We start from the raw sequence: 23255 nt of genomic DNA on the forward strand, positions 1-23255 counted from the left end.
CCCACCGCTGGGATTCTCCAGGCAAGAACACTGGAGTGGGTTGCCATTTCCTTCTCCAATGCAGGAAAGTGAAAAGTGAAAGTGAAGTTGCTCAGTCGTGTCCGACCCTCAGCGACCCCATGGACTGCATGTAGCCTTCCAGGCTCCTCTGTCCATGGGATTTTCCAGGCAAGAGTCAAACTCACATGGGACTCACAAGTCACATCAAGCTCACATCCACCCCGGAGGCTGTGTGACAAGACTCCCCAGAAGACTGCAGAGGGGTGCTGGACATATTGAAGAGCTCACATTCCTAGGAAGTTCAGATCTATGTCCATTTGCCTTGATGGGCCCAAGTGCATGCACAGGAGGTCTCTCCGTTCCAGAGCTCTGCTCGACAGTACGACCAAGAGGAAAAGCCGGTCAACACCACAGGGAGACGTGGCTTTCCCCCAAACCACTTCGAGTCCTAAGCTTAGCTGGGGTCCTGGCTTCGTCATGTACATTCAAACAGAATCGTGTCTCTTTACAGCCTCCAGCTTTTAGTCTCCTCTCTTCTTTTTCTTTGGCAAACTGTTGAAACCAACCTATGTGAGGCCAACCCCAAAGCTGTCTCCTGCAGAGAGATGCTTCTCCAGGTTTCTGGGTGAGCAGCCCTGACCACGCCTTCATTTGTCCTGGGTATGTGGCTCACTCAGTGCATGTGGCTACTGCAGCCTCCTGTGCGAGGGTGGCAGTGACATCCCCTCTCCCCTCCCCTCCCCTGCCCAAACATGCAGAGTGCCCAGCGTACAATCCATCCCTCCCAGTGCAAGGTTAATTGAACTCCCTGGCCAATTCTCCTTCTCCTCCAAAGAGATTTTCACCTCCATCCTCTGTAAACGCAGAAAAATTACCCCTTTCAGTCTCTTCTTAGAACTTCACTTTCAGCCAGAGAAAGTCAATATAAACCATGCCATCTAAGATGGAAACATTCTCAAGCCTTCTCAGGAAGTGATTTAACAAGGAATAATAACAAATGGGAGAGGTGTCAGAAGCCATGTCAAGAATAAATGACCTTATTCCTCAGGAACCATAAAGAAATTTCTAGTAGAGTAGGCTGTGAGTTTCCAGAGAACTGGAGTGCCAGCTATTAACTGGTTCCTTATAAATCAAAAGCTTAGTAAATATTGTCTACATAATCATGCACCTATTAAAAAGAAAGGCAAGATCAAAGAAAAGATAATCCATACATGGACAAAAATAAATTTATTTGGCCCAAATAAGTAACACCTCTCAATGAACAGTAACTCCACACAGACATATTAAAGTCTTATGAATAAATCAAAACATTTTCCATCAGGCTGAACAACTCTTAGGAGTCTCTGTTTACTCATCTGTAAAATGAGAAAGTTGAGTTAAATGGTCCCTAAGGCTTCTCGTGCTCCACAGAGAGGGTCTCAACTACAGTGACAATGTCTGGTTCATCAATACACTCCCCACCCCAGCATAGTGTCTGTCACCTTGTAGACTCTCAATAATTTAAACTATTTTTAAAAAGATTCTTTAAAATTAAAATTTTAAAGATTCAAGGTGTTAGTCACAGTTTAGATGGTTCCATACATGTGAAAACAAGAGTTAAACATATTGGGTTAGATGTTCATTTGGAAAATAAGTGAAGAGACCCAAACTTAAGAGCAATAGAGAATTTTCCCCCTCGATGTCAGGCTGTATTTATGCAGCATGCATTTATGGCTTCCCTGTGGCTCAGATGGTAAAGAATCTATCTTCTCAGGGAGATTGCCTTGAGAAGAGAATGGCTACCCTCTCCAGTATTCTTGCCTGGGAAATCCCGTTGACAGACGAGCCTGGCAGGCTACAGTCTTTGTGGTCACAAAGCATTGGATGTGACTGAGCAACTAACACTTTCACTTCTTTTCCACTTTTTTCAACATGTATCTAACATATGAACGTATACTGAGAAACAGACCTTGAACTTGGCACTTGAATATATTGTCAAAAGGTAAATTCCCTGTCCTACAGGCATTCATAGTCTAGTGGGAGATGTATAAATAAATGAAAACTTGCCATGAAATTAAAAGATGCTTGCTCCTTGGGAGAAAAGCAAAATCTATACAGCATATTAGAAAGCAGAGACATCACTTTGCTGACAAAGGTCTGTATAGTCAAAGCTATGGTTTTTCCCAGTAGTCATGTATGGACATGAGAGTTGGACCGTAAAAAAGGCTGAGTGCTGAAGAATTGATGCTTTCGAACTGTGGTGTTGGAGAACACTCTTGAGAGTCCCTTGGACTGCAAGGAGATCCAACCAGTCCATTCTAAAGATCAGTCCTAGGTATTCATTGGAAGGACTGATGTTGAAGCTGAAACTCCAATACTTTGGCCACCTCATGTGAAGAGTTGACTGATTGGAAAAGACCCTGATGCTGGGAGGGATTGGGGGCAGGAGGAGAAGGGGATGACAGAGGATGAGATGGCTGGATGGCATCACCGACTCGATGGATGTGAGTTTGAGCAAACTCCTGGAGACAGTGAAGGAGAAGGAAACCCGAAGTGCTGCAGTCCATGGGGTCACCAAAAGTTGGGCACAACTTAGCAACTGAACAACAACATTGATCTTTGTAACACATTATATTTGAACATTTTAACAACTTAGAGAAAAAAACCTTTTTTCCCCTGTTCTTTGTAACTCAAAAGTTGTTAATTAGTACATTGGCAGTGAATACAGTTGATTGGCTTGGATTGGATCATTTGTCCATCAGGAGTCCATCCATCAGTTATGGCCAAGGAGGTGTGGTCACAAGGTATCAACATGGCTGCTGGGAGTCCACCCTCTGGACAGTGGAGTTTTCAGAAAAGGAAAAATGATTTCAAATGTACAGACACTGTCAAGAGACTTAGTTAATCTTATTCAAGTTATTCACGAACTATATAACCTTTCAATTCTGTACCTAAAGCTTGGAATTTAACCAGTAATATTTCTAGCTCCCTATTTGATCAACTCCTTTTGTGGGTTTTTCTACTCTTTTTGTGGGCATAGAGGCCTTCCCATCCACCGCAACGATCTGAGATGACTCGGCATATGCAAAGACACATGCTCTTATAACGCTACTGGGAGAAATGTGGTATGTTCACAATATCCCACAAAACAATCCAGTACCAAATATCTCAGTGAACAGAATGCTGACACAGAGAAGACACAGAAGTCTGCCAATCATTACAAATACCAATATCCCTCCATGACTGGTATGTGTTAAGGTCTAAAAGCTCATCTTGAAGATCGACCCATTTTAAGAGGGAGTAGGATTTGTGGACTTGGAGAGCCACCGCAACGGTGCAGTTCACTTTTATCTACCATGCTAAATCCTCCAATTAGTTTCCCATCTCAAGCAAATAGCTGTGATAATTTAAATTAATTTTGAGTAACTTGAAGCTGACAGCCTTAACGTTCCAAATAAATGCTTCTGTCCCTGAGTTAACTTATTGATATGGTGTTAGAATCGACCACCGTTCTTGGATCTCCTTTGAGCTGAGCCATGTATTCTCAGCAGGGTGACGTCATCCACAAAATTTAGAGATTATAATGATTAATGCCTCTTTCTGCTGTGATCCTCAATCCCACCTGACACTTATTTCGTAGCATTTAATTATGTGTGTTAGAATTGAAATTAAATTAAAATTTTCTCCGGGGCGAGAGGAGGGGGCTAACAATGAAAAAAAAATCCTGAACTGAGTGAAAGCCATCATTTGCCCAAAGTCACAGGCTCAGAGTCACATGAAACCCAAGGCTAAATCCTGAGCCTAAGGGGGGGATGTGAAGAGGTCTCCTGGCTTATCCAGATCTTGCCTCAAAATCTGATTGACACTGGGCTGTCCTGTACCAACACTCTCTTCCAACTGTCCTGGCTTCTAAATGTTCTCCTGTTCTGACCTCTGCTAAGTTTAAATTCCTCCACCTCCATCTAGTCTTTCTTCCTACCAGACTGGGTTCCTCTTTTGACTTTTAGAAAATGCTCACATTTTAAAAGGAAACCAATGTGGATTAAATATTGACTACTGACTTATTCAACAGAGGTTCAGTGAGTGCCCATCCTGTGCTGAGCCCAGGACGAAACACACGACATTCCCACTGAGCCTCAAGAAGCTTGTGTTCTGAGGAAGGTGCGCTGGTAACCATGGAATAGGGTAAGGTCACATGGTGATTAGCACTGGGAAGAGATTTACAGCAGTATCAGAGGCCCTGGAGGAACGGGTATGGGAGGGGATTAGGAAAGGACCCTGGGGAAGAGACCTGAATGAAGTGAGAGGTGGAGGGGAGAGAGTATCTGTGGGAAGGCTGTTTTTGCTGAGGGAACCCCAAGTGCAAAGACCCTGAGATCAGAGCCGGGAGAGAAAGGACTGTTGGCTACAAGGAGAGGGAGGAAAGGGTCCTTGGTGCTGGCTGCTTCGTCCCTGTCTTGTTCATTCTCCCACAACCACCTTACAAAACAAGGGCATCCATTTTACCAACATGGGCTACTGACTAACATTTTCTGAGCATCACCATGTATCAGACATTGTTCTAAATGAGCCCTTTCCACTGATTCTGTTATTTAATTTTCCCAACATTACTGCAGGGAGGTATTGTTAGTTTGCAGTTTTTAAAGGCTCAGAAAAAAGAACAGAAACAGAGAGGCTAATTAAATGCCTGAGCTCTCACAATAAGTAACAGTTCCAGGACTAGAATCCCGCCTCGTGGGCCAGGGCCTTGCTCCTCTCTACATCAGCACCTCCCTGCCTGGTCCTGACAACCTCGCCCTTTTGCACTTGCACCGGACTTACCCAGGGACCCTGCCTGGGCAACTCTGCTCCGCCACCATCGGACCTCCTAAGATCAACAAGCAGGTGAAGTCAGAAGCTGTGGCTGTCTACCTGATGACCCTTCTCTCTTTCTTCCTGTATGTTCCTGGGTGTGGTGATGTATCCATCTACCCAGCCTCTCTTGGAGGAGATAACAAAGAGCTCTACAACAGTGTTCTGGCCAATGAGATGAAAGTGGAAATCCTGGGTGGGGTTCACAGTGGCATTCCTTAAGAGCAGACGTGGAAGGAAAAATAACCCCCTATGCTGTTTGGCAATGGCAAACCACTCCAGTACTTTTGCCTGGAAAATCCCATGGACGGAGGAGCCTGGTGGGTCGCGACTAAGCGACTTCACTTTCACTTTCCACTTTCATGTATTGGAGAAGGAAATGGCAACCACTCCAGTGTTCTTGCCTGGAGAATCCCAGGGACGGCGGAGTCTGGTGGGCTGCCGTGTATGGGGTCGCACAGAGTCAGACACGACTGAAGTGACTTAGCAGCAGCAGCAGCAGCCATTTAATCAGGGCTTCCCTGGTGGCTAAGTGGTAAAGAATTTGCCTGCCAATGCAGGAGACATGGGTTCGATCCCTGGGTTGGAAAGATCCCCTGGAGAAAGAGATGGTTACCCATCCCACAGACAGAGAAGCCTGGCAAGCTATAGTCCATGGGCTCACAAAGAGTTGGATATGACTTAGATACTTAACAACAACACTTTGTTTAATCACTATTATTTGGATTTTTCAAAATCCAACAAATTAGCTGAATTAAACTCCAAACGAATGTACAGCGTGGTACCTAAAAGTGGGGAAACTAAACGTAACAGAAGCTGGGACTTCCCTGGTGATCCAGTGGTTAAGACTCTGGGCTTTCACTGCAAGAGGCATAGGTTCAATCCTTGGTCAGGGAACTAAGATCCTGTATGCTGGGTGGTGTGGCCAAAAGATAGAGAGATAGATAAATAAGTAAAATTAAAGTAACAGAACCTAAAATGTGGAACTAGATAAGCAAGGGAGGGAGGGAGGCAGACGCCTAGGACTTAGATACTGTGGGCTGAAAAGGTGCCCCTCGCTCTTCTATGAAGTATTTGGTCCATCTGGCAGCTGCTATGCAGTGGAATGTCACAGATTTGTTGACTAAAGCTGTGGTGTTAAAGAAGTTGGTAGGAAAAATTTAAAATATTGGTGGTGCTTTTTCAGTCCTAGCAAAGTCCTGAGTTCTTCAACTCAGCTGGCAAGTGAGATGGGAAGAAATACCACTCTGTTAAGAAGGCATGCTCAACATTGAGCCTGCAATCTGCTGCCTGAGAGGCCCGCACCTGGACCCTGGCAGGGGGCAGACAGTTTGCTTGATTAGAAAGGGGTGGGTGGAACCCCATCAGACAGAAGTTGTAAGGCTGCTGCCAAGGGTGTGATCACCCACTGGAGGTCACTGTTTCAGCAACGACCAGCAGCATACATTATGCAGCAGACAGTAAGTGTAGGGACATGGGCAGAACTCATAAAGTAGAAACTAAAGGAAACAAGTCATCAGGAATTGGCCAGGAAAGCCTACTAAGTTTGGAGGGAACTCTATTGTCAAAAGACCGCAATCTGATTTGCAGCCATTCTCATCCTTAAGAAGTAGACTTGATGATGTGTATAGCCCCGGAGAAGGTGTCCTCCCCGTGCCCACCCCAGAAGTGGTCTTGGAAGACAATGAATGATGAATAACTCCTAGAGAGAGGCAAGGGTCATGGAGGGCAAGGAACAGGAATTCTTGCCACTGGAATAAGGCATTGTCACTGCTAAGAACAGTGACTGCTCTGTTTTCCATATCTCCTTTTATAAAGCAAATTTTTTTATTGTAACTATTTTATATCTCCCCAGCACTATAGGTTAGATGTGTCACCGCTCAGTTGCAAGGAGTTGTATCCAGAACTGATGCAGAGGACCCTAAACCCACCCCTCCCGCCCCCGGCCCCCAGAAATCCAGGTTTCTAATCTTGCCAACTATATGAGGCTTCAGAGCCTTCTCTGTTGATAATAGAGAGTCTATTCCATATACAGAAAGAAGGGTATGTCTGAGGAGCCAAAGGAGAGGAGGGGGGCTAGTTGCCTATACAGTATTCTTTCTCTTCTCTTTCCCTCTAACAGAAATCTATCTGTGTTTGTAAGACAAGTACCCAACCAAAAAACTGTATTTTTTAGTGTTCCTTCAGAGAGGCGTAGCCATAACTATATAGTCTTGGCCCACGAAGTTGTTGAGTTGGTCTATCAAAGAGGATTATTTTTTAATGAGAGTTCTTTTCCCTTTTTCACACTTAAAATGCACATTTGATGACTGGAGCTTTAGCAACCATCCTATGACCAATTATAAGACTTCCTTGAGCAGCTGATACCAATCCTAGATTGAAAGAAAAATGGGCTGCTACCTTGTTTAAGCCATATTAATTAGACACTCCATTATAGGTAAACAAAATCCCTAATGAATGAATTGTTTTAATTCACTCTTAACTCTAAGATTCAGTGACCAGATATAACCCTGAGTGTTTAAACATCAGCCCTGCTTCTTTGTCAACAGCAGCTGTTATTAAGTTCCTACCTTGATTTGGGGCACCTGTCACCACCATCAACAACAACAAACAGGGCGTGTTTCTGTCTGTTAAAGAGCCAAAAGCATGTATGATTACAACTCTGCAGCCCCAGGTGTCACACACAAGCCTATAGCTGATTGAGAAACATAAATACAAACGATCGTGACACCTTTAGGTCGGCTTATGTTTTGGAAGACCAAGATACTGGCTAATTTTTAACTATCTACATGACTGACTCTTCAGTACAGTTGCTCAGTTGTATCTGACTCTTTACAACCCCATGGACTGCAGCATGCCAGGCTTCCTGTCCATCACCAACTTCCGGAGTTTCTCAAACTCATGTCCATCGAGTCGGTGATACCGTCCAATCATCTCATCCTCTGTTGTCCGCTTCTCCTCCCGCCCTCAATCTTTCCCAGCATCAGAGTCTTTTCAAATGAGTCAGTTCTTCGCATCAGGCAGCCAAAGTATTGGAGTTTCAGCTTCAAAATCAGTCCTTCCAATGAACACTCAGGATTGATCTCCTTTAGGATGGACTGGTTGGATCTCCTTGCTGTCCAAGGGACTCTCAAGAGTCTTCTCCAACACCATAGTTCAAAAGTATCAATTCTTCGGTGCTCAGCTTTCTTTATACTCCAACTCTCACATCCATACATGACTACTGGAAAAACCATAGCCTTGACTAGACGGACCTTTGTTGGCAAATTAATGTCTCCGCTTTTGAATATGCTGTCTAGGTTGGTCATAACTTTCCTTCCAAGGAGTAAGCACCTTTTAATTTCATGGCTTCAGTCACCATCTGCAGTGATTTTGGAGCCCCCAAAAAATAAAGTCTGACACTGTTTCCCATCTATTTGCCATGAAGTGATAGGACCAGATGCCATGATCTTCGTTTTCTGAATGTTGAGCTTTAAGCCAACTTTTTCACTTTCCTCTTTCACTTTCATCAAGAGGCTCTTTAGTTCTTCATTTTCTGCCATAAGCGTGGTATCATCTGCATATCTGAGGTTATTGATAATTTTTCCGGCAATCTTGATTCCTGCTTGTGCTTCATCCAGCCCAGCATTTCTCATGATTTACTCTGCATATAAGTTAAATAAGCAAGGTGGCAATATACAGCCTTGATGTACTCCTATTCCTATTTGGAGCCAGTCTGCTGTTCCATGTCTAGTTCTAACCGTTGCTTCCTGACCTACATACAGAGTCTCAAGAGGCAGGTCAGGTGGTCTGGTATTCCCATCTCTTTCAGAATTTTCCACCGTTTATTGTGATCAACACAGTCAAAGGCTTTGGCATAGCCAATAAAGCAGAAATAGATAATTTTCTGGAACTCTCTTGCTTTTTCGATGATCCACCGGATATTGGCAATTTGATCTCTGGTTCCTCTGCCAGTTCTAAAACCAGCCTGAACATCTGGAAGTTCATTGTTCACATATTGCTGAAGCCTAACTTGGAGAATTTTGAGCATTACTTTACTAGCGTGCGAGATGAGTGCAATTGTGCGGTAGTTTGAGCATTCTTTGGCATTCCCTTTCTTTGGGATTGGAATGAAAACTGACCTTTTCCAGTCCTGTGGCCACTGCAGAGTTCTCCAAATGTGCTGGCATATTGAGTGCAGCACTTTCACAGCATCATCTTTCAGGATTTGAAAGAGCTCAACTGGAATTCCATCACCTCCACTAGCTTTGTGCGTAGTGATGCTTTCTAAGGCCCACTTGACTTCACATTCCAGAATGTCTGGCTCCAGGTGAGTGACCACACCATTGTGATTATCTGGGTCATGAAGATCTTTTTTGTACAGTTCTTCTGTGTATTCTTGCCACCTCTTCTTAATATCTTCTGCTTCTGTTAGGTCCATACCATTTCTGTCCTTTATTGAGCCCATCTTTGCATGAAATGTTCTCTTCGTATCTCTAATTTTCTTGAAGAGATCTCTAGTCTTTCCCATTCTATTGTTTTCCTCTATTTCTTTTGCACTGATCACTGAGGAAGACTTTATCTCTCCTTGCTATTCTTTGGAACTCTGCATTCAAATGGGTATATCTATCCTTTTCTCCTTTGCTTTTTGCTTCTATTCTTTTCACAGCTATTTGTAAGGCCTCCTCAGACAGCCATTTTTCATTTATTTTTCTTGGGGATGGTCTTGATCCTGTCTCATGAACAATGTCATGAACCTCTGTCCATAGTTCATCAGGCACTCTGTCTATCAGATCTAGTCCCTTAAATCTAGTTCTCACTTCCACTGTATAATGGTTAGGGATTTGATTTATGTCATACCTGAATAGTCTAGTGGTTTTCCCTGATTTCTTCTACTTAAGTCTGCATTTGGCAATAAGGAGTTTATGATCTGAGCCACAGTCAGCTCCTGGTCTTGTTTTTGCTGACTGTATAGAGCTTCTCCATCTTTGGCTGCAAAGAATATAAACAATCTGATTTCAGTGTTGGCCATCTGGTGATGTCCATGTGTAGGGCCTTCTCTTGTGTTGTTGGAAGAGGGTGTTTGCTATGACCAGTGTGTTCTCTTGGCAAAACTCTATTAGCCTTTGCCCTGCTTCATTCTGTACTCCAAGGCCCAATCTGCCTGTTACTCCAGGTGTTTCTTGACTTCCTACTTTTGCATTCCAGTTCCCTATAATGAAAAGGACATCTTTTTTGGGATTTAGACTCTAGACTAACTGAATGGCTGTGTATAAGACAGAACAAGAATCTGAGCCAGTCTTTGTTTTCATGCAACAAGGGTTGATTATGCCATGCCAGGGAAGAGATGATGACCAGCCCTGCGGCAGCTGTGATCTGCTAGAGAAAGAGATTGCTGAATACAGTGTGTGAAGGGCCATGAAGTGGCACATTTGGGACACATAATGGATTCTGTGGAAAGTGAAGCTTTCCAAGGTCTATGCTACAGTTTTAGGAGATGAGAGAGATGTTCTTGCAGGTGAGAGCCAAATCTGACTCCATGAGATCTGTTTCTTTGACTTTAACCTTTGTTTTTCATTGCTTTTGTCATTATAATCACACATAATAACCTGCACCAGGGAACCCTGTCCCTCTGCCTAAAGAAGTTTAAAGAAGTTAAGGCAACCCTTCCAGAGGTTGGCCATTCCAGGAGATATTTGCAAGATAATATCTTTAATTGCTCAACTCCTTCCTCTCTCTCTGCCCTATAAAAGAACCTGGCATTCAGACCCCTGACAAGATGGTTATTTTGAGACATCAGTCTTCCATCTTCTCTGTCATTGTATTCCATGCCTCAACACCTTGCAAAAGTTGCTCAGTCATATGTCTGACTCTTTGTGACCACAAGGACTATACAGTCCATGGAATTCTCCAGGCCAGAATACTGGAGGGGGTAGCCATTCCCTTTTCCAGGGGAATCATCCCAACCCAGGGATCGAACCCAGGTCTCCCACATTACAGGTGGATTCTTTACCAGCTGAGCTGCCAGCAAAGCCCAAGAATACTAGAGTGGGTAGCCTATCCCTTCTCCAGGAGATCTTCCCAACCCAGTAATCAAACCAGGGTCTCTTGTATTGCAGGCAAAAAGTGAAAGTCACTCAGTAGTGTCTGACTCTTTGAGACCCTATGGATATACAGTCCATGGAATTCCCCAGGCCAGAATACTGGAGTGGGTAGCCATTCCCTTCTCCAAGGGATCTTCCCAAACCAGGGATCAAACCCAGGTCTCTCATATTGCAGGCAGATTCTGTACCAGCTGAGCCACCAGGGAAGCCCAAGCTCAACAACTTGTCTCTTGGTTAACTGGCCTGTTGGGTGATGAGAAGACCAAGCTTGAACTGGGTAACATTCTCACATGATTATAGAATCATATAGAAGGGCTCTCATGTCCAGCCCTCAATTAGACATGAGACGAATGCACATCAAGACAGGACCACAATCCTTCAGCTTCTGGGTCTGATGACCCCCAAAGAGTAGGATAAAAGGGAAAAAAAAAAAAAGAATGAAATGAAAAAGAATGACCTGTTTGAGAATCTAGTACTTGAAGATATCCTTTGTCCTAACTCATGGATTATTTGTCCAAACTTTTAAAAAATTTATGAAGCATCATGAATCTTGTCTCTCAAGATGAGTGTAGAAAACAACAGACCAAAATGAATATTATAAATTATTTCTGCTTTCTACATACCTCTACAATGTATCTCTTGTGGCTTTGAATACTGAAACAAGTTTGTACATTAGCGGTTTAAGATTGTTTACTCAGAATGTCAGGATTTGGGCAGTTCTGGATTAATTATATATTTGGAATGTAGGCACCTAAATTGTGAAAGAGCACAATGATGGGGAAAGAGGGCATTTATTCGGCGAGGTACATATTTTTGAAATTAAATGCCAAAATCTTGGCTCTCTGTGCACCACTGCCAAACAGAAATATAGGAACAGAATTATGGAGAAGGAAAGAGTGGCTTCATTTCTTTGCCAGGCAAAAGGGGAACACAGTAGGTGAGAACCTCAAGACCTGTGCCCACCACCCCCTAGTAAATAGGGAGAGGTTATATAGGTCAGGCTTCTCAGGTGGCAGAAGAGTAAAGAATCAGCCTGCCAGTGTAGGAGATGCAACAGACACAGGTTCGATTCCTGGGTCAGGAAGATCCCCTGGAGTACGAAATGGCACCCCACTCCAGTATTCTTGCCTGGATAATTCCATGAGCAGAGGAGCCTGCCAGGCTACAGTCCATGTGGCTACAAAGGGTCAGACAGGACCGAACCACTGAGCACATATAGTCAGAGAGGGGAATGTGATAAGGATCAAGGCAGTAAAAGTCCTGCATTCTTTCTTCTGCAAAGTTTCAAAAGGGTAGGGTTGCTGACAAGATCAGGGTGTCTTCAGGGTCTCAATGGGCTTCCCTAGAGGTTCTGCCTGCCAGGCAGGAGACGTGGGTTTGATTCTTGGGTTGAGATCTCCTGGAGAAGGACATGGCAACCCTCTCCAGTATTCTTGCCTGGGAAATCCCATGGACAGAGGAGTCTGGAGGGCTACAGTCCATTGGGTGGAAAAAGAGTTGAACATGACTTAATGACTAAACAACAACAAAAACAGGACCTCAGGGGATCTGGTCTCCTAATCGATAAGCCTCTCTGGTCCCTTTAGTCTTGCTCAGGTGGTTTCATGGCTGCTCCTCTCTTGATTAGTAATTGTTCTGCTCTTTAGAACTCAGAGAAGGTCATGGAGGCTGGAGTCTTACTACAAGAAATGACAGACAAAACGGCCTTCATGCCCGGGAGTCCTATAGGGCCCTGCTTGGCATCAAAATGGCAATTCAATACTTTGAAACAGTTGCTATCTATCAAATGTAATGAACGAACTGAGACCTTTGTGTTGGCAGCAAGACTATCCTGTGGTTACTGTTATTGCTCATTTTAATATGACTGTCCTATCCTCTTTGCATGGATTGGGCAGCCATGATGCCATTAATATGCACGTGACAGGCCTTTAGATCACGTCACTGTCACCTACAAATTGGAACTTACCAAGGGCATTGCCAAAGACTGAACAACAAAGGCATTTGCCATCTGCCTCTAGGAAATTGAATCCCCTGCTGCTATAGTTGTTGACTTTCAACAACCTGGAGCGAGTTCAGGGTGGAGTGAAGCACTCTGTGCTCCAGGGAATTTGGTGGGACAGGGCTTTAAATAGTTGCATGTTTTTTAGGAACAGATGTTATGATCTCAATCCTTGCATCTCCTCATCTCTAGTTCAGTTCAGTTGCTCAGTCGTGTCCAACTCTTTTCAACCCCATGGACTGCAGCACACCAGGCCTCCCTGTCCATCACCAACTCCCAGAGTTTACTCATGTCCATTGAGTCAGTGATGCCATCCAACCATCTCATCCTCTGTCACCCCCTTCTCCTCCCGCCTTCAATCTTTCCCAGCATCAGGGTCTTTTCAAATGAGTCAGTTCTTCACATCAGGTAGCCAAAGTATTGGAGTTTCAGCTTCAACATCAGTCCTTCCAATGAACACTCAGGATTGATTTCCTTTAGGATGGACTGGTTGGATCTCCTTGCAGTCCAAGGGACTCTCAAGAGTCTTCTCCAACACCACAGCTCAAAAGCATCAATTCTTTGGTGCTCAGCTTTCTTTATACTCCAATTCTCACATCCATACATGACTACTGGAAAAACCATAGCCTTGACTAGACGGACCTTTGTTGGCAAATAATGCCTGTGCTTTTTAATATGCTGTCTAGGTTGGTCATAACTTTTCCTCCAAGGAGCAAGCCTCTTTTAATTTCATGGCTGCAGTCACCATCTGTAGTGATTTTGGAGCCCCCCAAAATAAAGTCTGCCACTGTTTCTACTGTTTTCCCATCTATTTGCCATGAAGTGATGGGGCCAGATGCCATGATCTTCGTTTTCTGAATGTGGAGCTTTAAGCCAACTTTTTCACTCTCCACTTTCACTTTCATCAAGAGGCTCTTTAGTTCTTCTTCACTTTCTGCCATAAGGGTTGTGTCATCTGCATATCCGACATTATCAATATTTCTCCTGGCAATCTTGATTCCAGTGTGTGCTTCATCCAGTCCAGCTTTCTCATTATGTATTCTGCATATATCTAGAGAAGCACCAAATCCCTTCATGGTGACATCAGATCCTCATGACTAACAATAGACCTTTTGTAAAATGAGTGCTTCATGGTACTGAACTCCCTCTTTACCAAAACCGTATATATTGCCCTCCCCCCACTGCAGCTGGGGAGCAGTCTCTCAGAGCTATCTGAGGTGCTGCCTCCTGGGCTGCAGTCCTTATTTTGCCCCAAATAAAACTTAAGTCACAACGCTCAAGTTGTACATCTTTTCTAGTTGACACCATGAACATATAGCATGCATATAATAAGTTCCTCAAGTTCACTGGACTTATTCTTTTTTAATGAGTAGTTACTTTACAGTTGTTTCTTTCAGAACAACTGTACTTTTTTAGATGCTTCTAGTGTTTAGACTTTTGGGTAAATAATCTTACTATATTTAAATGTCTAGCAACCAATTGCATAGAATCTGACCTCACTGTTTATTAAAAACGACTCAAGTATTTTCTAACAGCCAGTGATACACTCTCCCATTGTTGTCGTTCAAATGCCCAGTTGTGTCCGACTCTTTGCAACCCTGTGTGCAGCACACCAGGCCTCCTGTCCTTCACCATCTCCTGAAGTTTGCCCAAGTTCATGTCCATTGCATCAGTGATGCCATTCAGCCATCTCATCCTCTGATGCCCTCTTCTGCTTCTGCCCTCAGTCTTTCCCGTTGGCTAACTGTGGGTCCCCAGGCAAGTCTTTTAGCGTCTTTGGGGCTCAGTTTCCTTATCTGTTAAATGAGGCAGTTCTATAAAGTTTCCTTCCAGTTCCAGCACCTTGTTGGGCATTGGAGCTGAGTTAGCAAGTCGGATGGAGTTGCTAGTCTCATTAAGAAGCATGTATACAACACATGGAAGTTTTAAACTGCAGAAAAGATAGGCCAAATTGCTTTATCAGATTTTGAGTGTTTGCTGAGACAAAGGGAGGAGCTGGCGGGAGGCGGGGGTGGGCCCTGGGTGGTTTACTTCACGTGCCTGTAACAACAGTTCAGTTCTTATGGAAGATAAGAAGAAATACAGCCTACTGAATAAAAGCTCCCTGGAGCCACAGAAAGAACCAGCATTCAGGAAGAGGGAAGGAACTTGCCTGGGATGGGTGGGTGTGGGGCATGAGGGCCATGGAACAAGAGGAAATCCGGTGTTTCCATTGAGGACCTGCAGACTTTCCAATTTGGCAAGAGCCTAAGTTGTGCACAGACTGGCCTCCACTCCCTCCCCTCCCAGACTGCTTGCAGGAGTCCAGGCTAGAGGGCCTGGTGCAAGGACAGTATCCTCAGAGGAAACCAAGAGATCACAGAGCACAAAGGTTCAGCCCCTGCGTCTCTCTGAGAAGCAGCCCCTTTTCCCAGGCTTCACTGTGGGAAAGGTTCAGACAATGGTCATGAGAAGGCAAGTCAACATCCATGGAGTGACAGGAAAGGAATCCTCATTTGACCTCTTGCAGGCAGAACACCAGAATTAAGGGAAGATTGTGAAGGCATGTGATACACCAGTCCCTGGGCTCGCAGTGAACCCCAAGGCTGCTCGTGCACCATCCTGGTCTTTAAAGGGCAGTGAAACCAAGCAGGACCCTGTGGGACCCTCCAGCATACAAAAGCTTTTCTGTGTCCCCAATTCTTATTTGTAGGAAAAAGACATCAGCCTCCTAGGCCTTCCCTGAGTTTCAGAGGGCAGATTCAAACAGTTAATAATTAGAACAATAGAGTCACAGGACTCAGAGTTCCTCCTGAAGGAACATACATAACAGTCTGATATAAATCTCTGAGTTCTTCTGCAGGAACTAGGGTCGCACCCAGAGGGAGGATGGGAACGTCAGGCTGAGCACAAGTCTGGACCCCAGACTGGTTGGAACCAGAAGGCTGATGGTTTAGATTCCTAGAGCACCACCCAGTTATCTCCCCACCAACCAATCAGAGGAAGATCATACACCCTAAAGCCTTTAAACTCTTTTGAGCATGAGTCACCCATTCTCCTTGCTTGGCCCTACAGTAAACCTTTCCTGCTCCAAACTCTGTTTCTGTGTGTTAGGCCCACGACCTTGGGTTCAACAACAGTGGGTGTGTTTCCAAAATTGCCCCAGGTCTTTGCTCAAAACCAGTGAATCCCCATCTTTAGCAGGAATTAACATAAATCTTTATAAGGGCTTCCCTGGTGGCTCAGATGGTAAAGAATCTGCCTGCAATGCAGGAAATCCAGGTTCTATCCCTGGGTTGGGAAGATCCCCTGGAGAAGGGAATGGCAACCCATTCTAGTATCCTTGCCTGGAGAATTCCATGGACAGAGGAGCCTGGCGAGCTACAGTTCATGGGGTTGCAAAGAGTCAGACATGACTGAATGACTAATACACACAACATAAATCTTTAAGTTAAAGGGTCCAGAGATAAGAAAGGAAGTTACCAACCAAAAAACCAGATGGAACCAGCTGGGACCAAGATGGTGACCAATTTGACCTCCAACAGACTCTGAGTCTCATCATATGTTAACCTTACTATATTAGCAAGTGAAATTGAGTGTTTCCTGTCATGTCAGTAAACAAGGATGTCACAGCCACCAGTGATTTCGGGCCTCCAAATGTGAATTTCTGAGCCCTGAGAGTGCCCAAAAAGGAGAACAATGCCTGCGATCCAGCAGCTGTCCTTTACAGTCACTCTAAGGACGTGAAAAGCCAAGAGCAGGATGCTGGCCCCAGATAGCTGAAATGCATATGAAAGGAATGATTTCAGTAAGCCCAGACACTTGAATCCTCCCACATACAGAACAGTGCTAAATTCCTTAATTTGAGATATCTGGCTTTCCTTAATTAACAATAATCTTTGATGTGAACATCACCTGAAGACTACTTGCCTCCTTTGTTGCAAACTTTTGTCTAACCTGATCCTTCCCCAGCCCCGGAACACACCCCTCACCATGGAACATCCCCCTCCCCACCCACCTCCAACAGTTCTCTCAGGGTCACTTGAGAAACTGTCTTCAGGGCTTGAAGTCTTAAAAATTTCCACCAAATAATAACTTTCAGTTTCTATGTTGTGACTATCTTTTAAGTCAACAGGTGTATTAAATGGACATTAAGGATCAGAAAAAAATAGTAAGAGGGTGAAACTCCACTACTTGAGAAAGCCCTAGCCCTTCCCTGGTTCAGTTCAGTTCAGTTCAGTCGCTCAGTCATGTCCGACTCTTTGTGACCCCATGAATCGCAGCACACCAGGCCTCCCTGTCTATCACCAACTCCCAGAGTTCACCCAGACTCACGTCCATCGAGTCAGTGATGCCATCCAGCCATCTCATCCTCTGTCGTCCCCTTCTCCTCCTGCCCCCAATCCCTCCCAGGATCAGAGTCTTTTCCAATGAGTCAACTCTTCGCTTGAGGTGGCCAAACTACTAGAGTTTCAGCTTTAGCATCACTCCCTCCAAAGAATCCCAGGGCTGTTCTCCTTCAGAATGGACTGGTTGGATCTCCTTGCAGTCCAAGGGACTCTCAAGAGTCTTCTCCAACACCATAGTGCAAAAGCATCAATTCTTCGGCGCTCAGCCTTCTTCACAGTCCAACTCTCACATCCATACATGACCACAGGAAAAACCATAGCCTTGACTAGATGGACCTTTGTTGGCAAAGTAATGTCTCTGCTTTTGAATATGCTATCTAGGTTGGTCATAACTTCCCTTCCAAGGAGTAAGCATCTTTTAATTTCATGGCTGCAGTCACCATCTGCAGTGATTTTGGAGCCCAGAAAAGTAAAGTCTGACACTGTTTCCACTGTTTCCCCATCTATTTCCCATGAAGTGATGGGACTGGATGCCATGATCTTTGTTTTCTGAATGTTGAGCTTTAAGCCAACTTTTTCACTCTCCACTTTCACTTTCATCAAGAGGCTTTTTAGTTCCTCTTCACTTTCTGCCATAAGGGTGGTGCCATCTGCATATCTGAGGTTATTGATATTTCTCCCAGCAATCTTGATTCCAGCTTGTGCTTCTTCCAGTCCAGCGTTTCTCATGATGTACTCTGCATATAAGTTAAATAAGCAGGGTGACAATATACAGCCTTGACGTACTCCTTTTCCTATTTGGAACCAGTCTGTTGTTCCATGTCCAGTTCTAACTGTTGCTTCCTGACCTGCATACAGGTTTCTCAAGAGGCAGATCAGGTGGTCTAGTATTCCCATCTCTTTTAGAATTTTCCACAGTTTATTGTGATCCACACAGTCAAAGGATTTGGCATAGTCAATAAAGCAGAAATAGATGTTTTTCTGGAACTCTCTTGCTTTTTCCATGATCCACTGGATATTGGCAATTTGATCTCTGGTTCCTCTGCCTTTTCTAAAACCAGCTTGAACATCAGGAAGTTCACAGTTCATGTACTGCTAAAGCCTGGCTTGGAGAATTTTGAGCATTACTTTACTAGTGTGTGAGATGAGTGCAATTGTGTGGTAGTTTGAGCAGTCTTTGGCATTGCCTTTCTTTGGGATTGGAATGAAAACTGACCTTTTCCAGTCCTGTGGCCACTGCTGAGTTTTCCAAATTTGCTGGCATATTGAGGGCAGCACTTTCACAGCATCATCTTTCAGGATTTGAAACAGCTCAACTGGAATTCCATCACCTCCACTAGCTTTGTGCGTAGTGATGCTTTCTAAGGCCCACTTGACTTCACATTCCAGGATGTCTGGCTCTAGATCAGTGATCATACCATCGTGATTATCTGGGTCATGAAGATCTTTTTTGTACAGTTCTTCTGTGTATTCTTGCCACCTCTTCTTAATATCTTCTGCTTCTGTTAGGTCCATACCATTTCTGTCCTTTATCAAGCCCATCTTTGCATGAAATGTTCCCTTGGTATCTCTAATTTTCTTGAAGAGATCTCTAGTCTTTCCCATTCTGTTGTTTTCCTCTATTTCTTTGCATTGATCACTGAGGAAGGCTTTCTTATCTCTTCTTGCTCTTCTTTGGAACTCTGCATTCAAATGGGTATATCTATCCTTTTCTCCTTTGCTTTTTGCTTCTCTTCTTTTCACAGCTATTTGTAAGGCCTCCCCAGACAGCCATTTTGCTTTCTTGCATTTCTTTTCCATGGGGATGGTCTTGATCCCTGTCTCCGGTACAATGTCACAAATCTCATTCCATAGTTCATCAGGCACTCTATCTATCAGATCTAGGCCCTTAAATCTATTTCTCACTTCCACTGTATAATCATAAGGGATTTGATTTAGGTCATACCTGAATGGTCTAGTGGTTTTCCCTACTTTTTCAATTTAAGTCTGAATTTGGCAATAAGGAGTTCATGATCTGAGCCACAGTCAGCTCCCGGTCTTGTTTTTGTTGCCTGTATAGAGCTTCTCCATCTTTGGCTGCAAAGAATAGAATCAATCTGATTTTGGTGTTGACCATCTGGTGATGTCCATGTGTAGAGTCTTCTCTTGTGTTGTTGGAAGAGGGTGTTTGTTATGACCAGTGCATTTTCTTGGCAAAACTCTATTAGTCTTTGCCCTGCTTCATTCTGTATTCCAAGGCCAAATTTGCCTGTTACTCCAGGTGTTTCTTGACTTCCTACTTTTGCATTCCAGTCCCCTATAATGAAAAGGACATCTTTTTTGGGTTTAAGTTCTAAAAGGTCTTGTAGGTCTTCATAGAACCGTTCAACTTCAGCTTCTTTAGCATTACTGGGGCATAGACTTGAATTACTGTGATATTGAATGGTTTGCCTTGGAAATGAACAGAGATCATTCTGTCGTTTTTGAGATTGCATCCAAGTACTGCATTTTGGACTCTTTTGTTGACTATGATGGCTACTCCATTTCTTTTGAGGGATTCCTGCCCACAGTAGTAGATATAATGGTCATCTGAGTTAGACTAGTGTACATGCCTCTCCACCATCAGCCTCACTCCTCCGCCTTTTGTCTTCATTCTTTAAAATTAAATCTCTCTCACCCCATGGATGAAAAGTTGATCTGTGAACTTAGTCCCCCTTCTCCATTCCTTAGCCACCGAATAACACTTGTATTGTGTGGATCTCAGCTTCAGTTTCGTTATTCAGCTGCTTGAACCAGGATGGGAAAAGAGACCTCTACGTGGCAGAGAAGAAAGCCTCAGCCAGGCTAGGGCCTGAGCAGGGTCCAGAGGACTTAATTCCATAACAGGAGAAAAGTGAAGTAGAGAGAAAGTAAGACCAAAAGTTGTAGAAATGGAAAGGAAACAAGCCGGAAATCAACAAATCATCAAACTCTACTCTGGACATGATGGCCTTGGGGAGAAGCCTGGGGAAACAAAGAGGTGGGACCCACTGTCTAAGATCCTGCTGATGCTGTGTCTGGGCTAACGTCCAGGGGCATGGGCACAGTTAAAAGGTGTGGCTGGGGAAGGCCACCGGTGGGCCAGGGAGACACACAAGGTGAGCCTGATCTTGGTCAACCTTCCACCATCCATTTCTTTAGGTTCCAAGGCTTGGATACATGAATTCTGTCAGCACATTGAAAGATACGGACATACAGTTCCCAGCAAGGATGCTCATCTATTAACTTTCAGTTGGAAATATAGTTATTAAGTGGGCAGGATGTTTGCAACAACCTGATTAATGCCTGTTTTTCCTGAAGGCAAGAGGCAGAGGAAGGCAAATTTTAGAACAAGGGGAACCAGGTGAGCATCGGAGGGCTCTCCTGCCAAGGCACTCTTTCCTGCCCCCACCTGGGCTTAGACAAGGAAACTGCCCACAGAGCCAAGACTGTCCTCCCCAAATCTGAAAAGGTATCGCCCACATGTGGCTCCTGGAAGGTTTTTTCCCTACTCTCTACACTAACTACAGCCCTTCAATTTACACTCTTTTCTCCCAACCAGAGTGGCTTCCCAGGTGGCTGAGTGGTAAAAAAATCAGCCTGCCAAGCAGGAGACATGCATTTCATTCCTGTGTTAGGAAGATGCCCTGGAGAAGAAAATGGCAAACAACTCCAGTATTCTTGCCTGGGAAATCCCATGGACACAGGAGCCTGGCGGGCTACAGTCCATGGGGTTGCAAGAGTCAGATACGGCTTAGCCAACTAAACTCTTAACCACCCACCACAACATCAGTATGGTATGATTTCTGTTTTCTCAATTATGAGCGAAATAATATTTTAGTCCATCCTCCCCAAGATCCCTGTGATTCTATATGTTTTTATGGACAATTTCCTAACTTGGGTATTTTTGAGGCTGGCTATTCAACCGTGTATGATGTAATTTACTAGTTTAATTCTTAACAGAGAAATTTGTCTTCTTTATTTCTAAGGTAAGGGTTGCAGGACAGGGGTCTCACGGTTGCCCCCAGGAACCAAGGAAACCTTCCAGATTTAACCAAACTACAGGGGGGTCACGAAGCCATCACTCAGCAGGCCCTCTGCAGCACAGCTTTGGTCTGCCTGGACTGGTGTGCAGGAGAGCTTGGGCGAAGCGAGGGCAGGAGGGACGGAACCAAAATCACAAGGAAAAGAACCAGGGGAGTCAATGTTCTCCTCATTGCCTTGACCCAGAGCCCTGCCGAGGAGCCTTATGCTGCTGAGATTCCAGATGGCTTGAGCATTTCCCATAGCCCTGAGGCCCAGTGGCAGCATCCCTGCTACACAGATGGGGGAGCAGATTGAGAAGGGACCTTCGATTCAGTCGGCAGACAGAGAGCTAGGTGTCCATGACATCACCCGGCAGACTTTCACTTGGGATTGGAAGCAGGTTCTCAGCCATCAGGCAGAGGCTCTCGCCGGAAAAATTGGAACCAAAAGCTCCTTTGTGATTCTCTGCATTGGAGGAAATGTGGGCACTGGGGCACATCCATTTGGGAGACCTGTAGATGGCTGGGTCCATTACGGGTTTAATGTTTCAGGACAGTAATCTAGTCTCCCCACAGCTAAGCCTGCAGAGATACGTGCTGTGGGAAAGATGCTCTGAGGTACCCTGCTGAAGTGGGGAATTATCAAGATTAGCAAAACGGCCATTACCTGCCACCCACCACGTTCCACTGAAGCACTTCCAACATGCTTTAAGCATCCTGGTCATTCCCTCTGCGAAGCTGAGTACGTGCCAAGTCAGACTCTAAAGGAATCCTGTGAAAATAACTGAGGACCTGTTCTCAACTTGAAATCGCAAGTCTCTTTGCCTGAGGAGGTGATTAAAAACTTGGCCCATCTCCCCACGCACACACTCTTGCCCCGTGTCTGGCCAGCCCCCTGCCGTGGGCTCTGCTCTCCCTGCTCTGTCTTGTCTCATTCCTGTTCTCTGCTCTCCAAGTCTCTCTCCATTTCGCCTCACACCCAAGTTCTTTCCCATGACTCTCACGACCAGAAAAGAAATGGAAAGAAAGATGCCTGTGCTCCTGAGGTTCTTGGGTTCCACAAGACAAGCAAGATTAAGCCAATGAGGATTCCTCAGGGATGAATCATTCATTCATTCACTCGTACTTTTAACAAATATTTATTGACTGTAATAAACAAAAGGACCCCTCACCCGCAGAAACTTAAAATCTGAAGTAGTCTTCCATAGCTGGGTCCAGTGTCAGAATCACTGGAGGCCACGGTATTTTTCAGATATCTGCATTTTTAACAAGTGAAAGTTGCTCAGTCATGGCCGACTCTTTGCAACCCCATGGATTAAACAGTCCATGGAATTCTCCAGGTCAGAATACTGGAGTGGGTAACTGTTTCCTTCTCCAGGGGATCTTCCCTGTCCAGGGATTGAACCAAGGTTTACCACACTGCAGGCGGATTCTTCACCAGCTGAGCCATGAGAGAAGTCCAAGAATACTGGAGTGGGTAGCCTATCCCTTCTCCAGGAGATCTTCCTGACCTAGAAATCGAACTAGAGTCTCCTGCATTGCAGGCGGATTCTTTACCAACTGAGCTATCAGGGAGGCCTTTAACAAGCATTTCATGAAAGCCCCCTCATTTCATTTTTAACAAGTGTTTCAGGTAATTCTGAGGTAATAGGGCTTTGAAACTATTTGTCGAGTAGAACAAGAGGTGCCACTACACCGTGACTCAGAATGGAGACCATGGAAAGAAAGTCAACCCCATCTAGATGTTTCAGGAGCCCCTCATTTCTTATCCATGTAGGGCTGCTAGATTTAGCAAATAAGAGTATATAGTATGCCATGAAAGGATGCTAGCATTACTAGTTATTAGAGAAATGCAAATCAAAACTACAGTGAGGTATCACCTCACACCAGTCAGAATGGCCATTATTAAAAAGTCTACAAATAACAAACACTGAGAATGGTGTGGAAAAAAGGGAATCCTCCTACATTGTTGGTGGGAATGTAAATTGGTGCA

At 44.5% G+C, this 23255-nt stretch overlaps 1 protein-coding gene across 6 annotated transcripts in view; it reads right to left on the bottom strand.

Moving 5' to 3' along the window:
- PDZD2 (PDZ domain containing 2) overlaps window positions 1–23255 on the bottom strand; it is a 404920-nt gene that overhangs the window by 256637 nt on the left and 125028 nt on the right. The gene's annotated exons all lie outside the window — the stretch shown is intronic.

This window comes from Bos indicus x Bos taurus, chromosome 20 (genome assembly GCF_003369695.1).
Source record: "Bos indicus x Bos taurus breed Angus x Brahman F1 hybrid chromosome 20, Bos_hybrid_MaternalHap_v2.0, whole genome shotgun sequence".
NCBI classification, from domain to species: Eukaryota; Metazoa; Chordata; class Mammalia; order Artiodactyla; family Bovidae; genus Bos; species Bos indicus x Bos taurus.